The sequence below is a fragment of the Gracilinanus agilis genome, chromosome 4 (genome assembly GCF_016433145.1).
Source record: "Gracilinanus agilis isolate LMUSP501 chromosome 4, AgileGrace, whole genome shotgun sequence".
Classification (NCBI taxonomy): Eukaryota; Metazoa; Chordata; class Mammalia; order Didelphimorphia; family Didelphidae; genus Gracilinanus; species Gracilinanus agilis.
The window spans coordinates 210389898-210397750 of record NC_058133.1 but is presented as its reverse complement, the minus strand read 5'-3'; positions in this window follow the sequence as shown (position 1 = coordinate 210397750).

The following is a 7853-nucleotide window of genomic DNA, read 5'->3' as shown; positions in this document are numbered from 1 at the left end:
TGTCTCTCTCCTTATCTCTCTCTCTCTCTGACTCTGTCTGAGTCTTTCCTAGTCCTGATAGACCTCTCACTAGAGAACCCACTAAAACAAAATGCCCCAGTTTTAGATTTCTCTTTCCTCATGGGCACTACCCCTCTATGGCTCCATTCAAATTTTAACATAGAGGGCTGCTGGGTAGCTCAGTGGATTGAGAGCCAGGCCTAGAGACGGGAGGTCTTAGGTTCAAATCTGACCTTAGACACTTCCCAGATGTGTGACCCTGGGCAAGTCACTTAACCGCCATTGCCTAGCCCTTACCACTCTTCTGCCTTGGAACCAATACACGGTACTGATTCCAAGATGGAAGGTAAAGGTTTAAAAAAAAAATCTTAACATACCTAGGTTTAAACCATATCAGTTTAAGAAGACAAACACAGAAAGATAAGCAAACTTTTAGGAAACAATTAAGTTATTTTAGGAAAAAACAAATTCTGAGGCAGGACTGCTTTCTCAGAAAAAAAAGGGAAGGGGTGGGGCATCTGGGTGGCTCAGTGGAGAGAAAGTCACTGGAAATGAGAGGACCTGGAATCAGATTTGGCTTTAGATACTTCCTAGATGTATGACCTAGGTCAAGTCACTTAACCCCAGTTGCCTACCTCTTATTGTTCTTCTGCCTTGGAACCAAAGTATCAGTTCTAAATTCAAAGTATATAATTCTAAAGGGAAAGATTTTTTTAAAAGAAAGAAATGGAAGAGGATGAATGAAAATGAAAATGAAAAAAACCCAGAAGTTTCTCAGTAGCAAAATATCTGCCTTGACCTGCTTAAAACACAATTTTTCTACCTAGCCTCAATCTATGAGTCTAGCTCTGGCATCTTATAGCATCTGTTCCCTTCTACCAATTCTGTTACCTCCAGCTTCTGTCTGGCTTCTCAGCTACTTTTCAAACCTAAATGATTGGTCAGGGTCAGCTTATCAGTCATATCTGGCCCTCTGCCAGGCATGGGGTCAGGGCAATCCTCCCTAGGCAATCAAAGGAAAGAATGGTGGAAGATTCTAGAGCTATCTAGCAAACCAGGAATCTGGTCCATAATTTAGATAGTATATATTGTCAAATGCTCAACTGGTTACATCAGATATGGATGTCTTATCTTCATCTTGCTCAATCTCACCCTATCCATATTCCATTCCAATCCACTGATTGATCACCTTTCTACTGTGCTCTCTAGAATTCCTAATCTATAATGAACAAAATCTGGGACAGTGAGGTGGTTAAAAGGATAGGCCACTGATCCAAAGGTCAGGAAGACCTGAATTTAAATCTGGCCTGTGTGACCCTGGGCAAGTCATTGGACCCTAATTACCTCAGTTTCCTCATCTGTAAAATGAGCTGGAGAAGGAAATGACATCTTTACCAAGAAAAACCCAAATGGGGTAACAAAGGACAGGACTGAAATGACTGAACAATAACAATGAACGAATTTCATTTCGTCCCTGACCTTGTTACTCCTTCCATCTACTAGCCTTCATTGAGATTTATGTTAAGATTAAAATTCTTTGGAGACTGTATCTTAATTTATAATTATTTATTAAAATAACAAAAAGCAGTCTAGAGAAAGAAGAGGCCTCTAGACACATGTGGCTGGCCTTTCCCTTAGGAAACCTTCTCCGAGAGCTGGTCCAAGTAGCCATGAGATTGGGAGCCAGGTGTAGGCACACCTTCTCCCTCTGGATTCCCAGCCAAAGAGCCCTTATTTCCTTTCCATACTCAAATTTATGTTCTTCCTGAATTTCTCTTCCAAAGCCCTGCTGATTGAAGGTCTCTGACCTCACACTGGGCAGAAGGTGGCTCTTCTAGATGCCAGGGAGTCAATGTCCATGTCCATTCATCTCTGCCATCATTATCTTTCCTCTAGCTAGCCACCATCTTAATTCAATCAGAAGGTACAGCAAGTTGCAATTCATCCCATTCTGATTAAACCAAATTGCAACTTAATTCAATCAGCTAATGGGATAGTTCAAACTTAATATCAAATTCTCCCTTTTTAAAAGCCAAAGTTAATCATGGAGTATCAAAGAAATGGGCACAGGCTAGTATTAATTTTCTTTCCATTTTTTTAAAACTTCTACCTTCCCCCTTAGAATCAATACTGTGTATTGGCTCCAAGGCAGAAGAGCAGTAAAGGCTAGGCCATGGGGGTGAAGTGATTTGCCCAGGGTCACACAGCTAGGAAGTATCTGAGACCAGATTTGAACATAGGACTCTATACACTAAGTTAATTAGCTGCCCCCACTAGGGTTAATTTTCACACTTAGCCTCCTACAATGACACTACACCCCAAACTCTTCTCTTTACCACTGGGTGTACTTTCACCCATACCCCCTAAACATTGATTCTGGGGGGGCGGAGTTGGAATGTTCCTTGCTCCCTACTGTCACTTTCAGAATCTCCCCTTATCACCATCAGTGAGCAAACTCTTATTCTTAGAAGTTCATAGTATCAAAAATTTCTACTCCAAATTTTTCTCCCTAATGCTAACTGTTGTATACCATTACTTGGGCCATTTTTCCTCTTTCCTTTAAAAATTCAGCATCTGTCTTGCCCCTTAGTTTTTCCTTCCCAATTCCCACTCTTCTATGAGAGGATTTTGACATCCATGAACATTGAGACTTCCAAACTGCCCAATTCCTTTGTCTCCTTAAATCCCATGCCACTTCATCATGCAAGGGACGGCCATAGTCTGGATCTCACAATTATCCAAGAGTATTTTATTTCCCTAGTTTAAAATATCTGTAGTCTTCTTTCATTCTATCTCTCCCTATGCTTTGACCTTATACTAAACCCACTCTTTGCCCTCACTGAAACTTTCAATCTCTCCACCCTCAGAATCACAGAATTCCACAGCTGAAAGAGATCCTATCAGTCATCTAATCCAATTGATACATGAAGGAATTGCCTCCATAAAATATACTATATATAATAATATAATTATACAGTTATAATTTATATATATATGTACATATATAGTCATCCAGATCCTCCAAGGAAAGGAACTCCAAAGGCAACTTATTCCATTTTTGAAAGAGTCCTAATTCTTAGGAAATTCTTCCTGACATGAACTGTAAATTGACCTCTTCTTAACTTTTACCCTTTACTCCTAGGTCTAAACACAACAAAAGCAAGTCTAATCTCTTCTCAACATCTCAGCCCTTTAAAATACTTAAACATAATTATCCTTGTCTCCCTGAAGCTTTTTTCCTCCCAGCTAAACATACCAACCTTATTCAACTCATTCTCATATGCCATGAACTCAGAGCCCTTCAGAAATTCATTGATTTCTTAGTTGCCACATCACTGGTCTTTTCTCAGTCCTCATTCTCCAGGACCTGTCTTCATCCTTTGACACTGTAGATCACTCTCTCCCCCTTGATAACTCTCTTCTCTCTAGGTTTTTAGGATCCACTTTCTCCTGGTTCTCCTATCAATCTGACTGCTCCTTCTCTGTCCCCTTTGCAGGACCTTCCTCAGGATCATACCCTCTAATTGTAGATATCCCTCAGAGTTCTGTCCTGAGGGGCTGTCTTCTCTTCTCTCTATATATTTCTTCACTTGGTATCTCATCAGCTACTATGGATTTAATGGCTATCTCTCTGCTGGTGATTCTCAAATCTCCCTTTCCTGCCCCAAACTCTCTGCTGACCTCCAATCTTACATCTTCAACTGCCCTTCAGATGTCTTGAACTGGATGTCCAGGAGACATCTTAAATTCACTATGTACAAAATGGAACTTAATATCTTTCCCCTGAAATCCTTCCCCACTTCCCATTTTCTCTGTTACTACACAGGACAACTATAGGGACAGCTTCCTAGTCTCTCAGGCTCACAATCTAGAAGTAACCTTAGATTCTTTATTATCTTTCACCCCCCATCTCTAGGCTCTTGCCAAGGCCTATTGATCTCACCTTTCTAAGATCTCTCAAAAATGCCTCTTTTGCTCATCTAATACTGCTATCCCCTACTGCAGACTCTCATCACCTCAACACCTGGATTATTTCAATAGCCTGCTGTGTGACTGTCTGCCTCAGATCTTTCCCCCCTCCAATCTATCCTCTATTCAGTCACTAAAGTGATTTTCCTAAAGCACAGGCCTGATCATATCAGCCCCCTCTCTGCACAATAAACTCCAGGGGCTCCCAGTTGCCTCTAGGATCAAATACAAGATGCTCTGTCTGGCATACTTCATAGCCTTCATAGCCTAGCACCTTTCTACCTTTCCTGTCTCCTTACAACTTACTCCTAGATGCATTCTCTTCCATCTAGTAACACTGTATCTCGTGGATTCTGGTTGTCCCCATTGGTTGTCCCCCATGGCTAGAATATTCTTCTTCCTTGGCTTTGCCTACTGACCTCACTGGGTCTCCTTTGAGTCCCAACTAAAATCCCATCTTTTACTGGAAGCTCTCCCCAGCCATTTAATTCTAGGGCCTTTCCTCTATTATTTCCTCTTTATCCTACATATTTCTTGCTTTGTATATATTTGTTTGCATGCTGTCTCCTCTATTAGACTGTAAGCTCCCTGAGCTCTTTTGTCTTGGAACCAATACACAGTACTGACTCTGTTAAACTGGAAAAAACACAGAACGATTAAATTGTCAGAAAAACCACTTCTTTAATTAAGATTAGGATCTGGATTTGGCATAATTCCTCAAGGCCTCTATGCAGAGCTGTTTGGTACAAACCCACACAGAGCCTGGAGACTCTGGCTACCCTGGGGACCAACCCCTGGGAATGACAACCACACGAGACTGACAGTTCCAAAGGGCCATAGAATTTGGGGAACTTATATACCCTTTAAGGGACTGGAGCTGGGAGTACAGTTGATTGACTTTACAATGGCTACAAAGATGAAGAGGCCTAAACTGGATTATCAGAGAGAGGCTGATGCTTTACAATGGACACAAAAGGGAAAGATCCAGCCAAGAACTGAGCTACCTGGAAAAGGACTTTGATACAATAGGAGAAACTACTGGGACCAAAAAGGGTACTTAACACCCAATGGAATTTGCTAGCTCTACCTAAACTACTTTAAGGTCTATTGTTAAACCAAAACCTGTGAAGTTGGGTTATATAAATGTTGTTGTTGTTATTGTTGCAGATATTATTATTACTGTTCATCCTTTACCAAAGCTCAGCCCTAGATTACTCCAATCATCTGTCTCCTACTGGAGCAGTTGAGAACAAAACTGGAAGGAGTCACAAAATATGATGAGTACGTTATATATTTGTGGTATCCAACTTCAACTGCGTCAGCTTCAGCAAAACAACCAATTTTACAATAAAAAAGCCCAACAGCTAACAAGAAGTACTGTACATAACTGAGACAACATATGTTATCCAAAGACACACTCTATTCCTCTGATAAACTCTAACCAGTAAAAGGGATCAATTACTTCCTAGATGATGGACATAAATAATGGTCTTTAGGAAATAGTTCAATGGACTAGGGTCATAATTTGTATGGCACCAAATTTCACTATAGAGTTCTTATTCATATTAGGTTGACTCAAAAGGCTAGAATTCTTGACTCCTTACTAGAAAAAAAATACATTATTATAATCGAACTAGAGAATTAACTCAAAATCATGCATTTAATGTAATGGGTTAATCGAATATGTTGGGAGAATTCCAACTAGTGTGATCCATTTGGTTGAACATTGCTCTAGATGGCAAAAAGTGGTTTTGTTCTAGCTGATGGAGTGGAATATTACAACAGGGAAAGGAGATATCAATGGAGAATACACATACATACTGACATAACTCCAAATTCCATTGAATTACTGGATTGGTGCTCATGGTTTCCATTCAATTGATTTTCAGTTTAACTCTGTGACCCAATTTGGGCTTTTCTTGGCAGAGATCCTGGAGTAGATTTCCTATTTTTTGCTATTTCCCTCTTCAGTTCATTTTGCAGTTGAGGAAACTGAGGCAAACAGGGTTAAGTGACTTGTCACACAGTTACTAAGCATCTGAGATCAACTTGAACTCAGGAAGATGAACCTTCCTGACTGCAGATTCATACCCTATACATTGTGCCACTTAGCTGCCTTAGTTAGAAGATGGCAAACCAAGAAAGGGAAATTTGATGCAATTCTTAGGGAGCTAGATAACTAACTAGAAGTCACATAGCATATATTACGAAAAGACTGAATAGTTGGTCTCACTTGTTTTTTTATTGCTTTTCAAAACTAGAAAATCTAAACCCAGCTATAGATCTAAATACTAATATTAGGAAATAATATTAATTTTTTTAAGCCCTTACCTTCCATCTTGGAGTCAATAGTGTGTATTGGCTCCAAGGCAGAAGAATAGTAAGGGCTAGACAATAGGGGTTAAGTGACTTGCTCAGGGTCACACAGCTGGTAAGTGTCTGAGGCCAGATTTGAACCTAGGACCTCCCGTCTCTAGGCCTGGCTCTCAATCCACTGAGCTACCCAGCTGCCCCCTAAAAAAATTTTTAATAACAAATTTCCACATAAGTTTACTGATGATCTAAATTGTTCCCCTCCCTTCCCAGAACTGACAAGCAATTCATTCTGTTATACATGTATTATTATACAAAATGTTTCCATATTGTTCATTTTTATAAGTGAATAATCTTATAAAACCAAAATCCCCAAACATATGCCCAAATAAGCAAATGAAAAATTATATGTTTTCATCTGCATTTCTACTCCAACAGTTCTTTCTCTGGAGGTAGATAGCATTCTTTTTCAAAGGTGCCTCAGAATTGTTCTGGATCATTATATTGCTGTGAGTAACAAAGTCTATCAAGATCAAGGAAAAAATATTTGAAGTTGATTAGAGTTATACACTGACATTGTATCTAGTCCAACTGGGAAGTTTTTATTATTTTTATTAATTACATTATTCATTATCAAAAGTCTAGAATATTGGCAACATAGCAAAATATTACTTAAGAAGCTGGAAAAAACACAGAAATCTTGTATATTGCCTCCATAAAAATTTATTATTAAATTATCTATTAGATTACTCCTATTATTGTTACTCTTTATCATGAAAAAGGAAATGTGTGTGTGTATACATACATATATTCCTCATCTTAAAGAAACCAGCTGAGTTGGCTGAGCCTGGCTTATTTAAAGGAAGGAATCACTTTACAAAAAGGGAAGTCCACATTTTGGGGCTGGAAGAAGGATGGGAATTGGGAAAGGACCGCTGGAGAATTCCTCCATCCTGACATCCCAATATCCTCTCAGAGAGTAATTCCTCCCACCTTGGTGGGTTTGACCAGAGATCAATAAATTTGGAGGTAAGGCTAAAAAGATAAAAAACTTAAATTAGCATCAGTTGATGGGCAGTTATTATGTAGATTGCAAAGCACTAAGCAAAGAGAGATAAATGCATAGGCAAAAAAAAGAGTTAATCCATGAGACTGCTCAACCACTTTCCTTATTTGAGGCTTTGAGCCAAGGGAACTAGATGTCAGGTGACTTGGGGAAGAATGTATTGAGCTTGGGGCTAGTACATGCTAACCTTTGAGGTCTCAGGAATTGCCAAAGATCAATTTTGTTTCAGGGGAGAAAGCATTTCTCTGAGGTTAATCTTATCAGAATATCTTGGTAGAGCAGGAAATCTCTAAGATAGTGGGGACCCACCTCCTTCAAGATAAAATCAATGAGGTTCATCTAGTCCTTGCAAAACTAAGGATCTCTATTTGTACAATTATATAGCTCTGGTTTTTTGTTTTTTTATTTGTAGGGGAGCTGTTTGCCCTAAATTCACAATTTACCTCTCTCTTTTTTTTAAGCCTTTACCTTCCATCTTGGAATCAATACTGTGTATTGGTTCTAA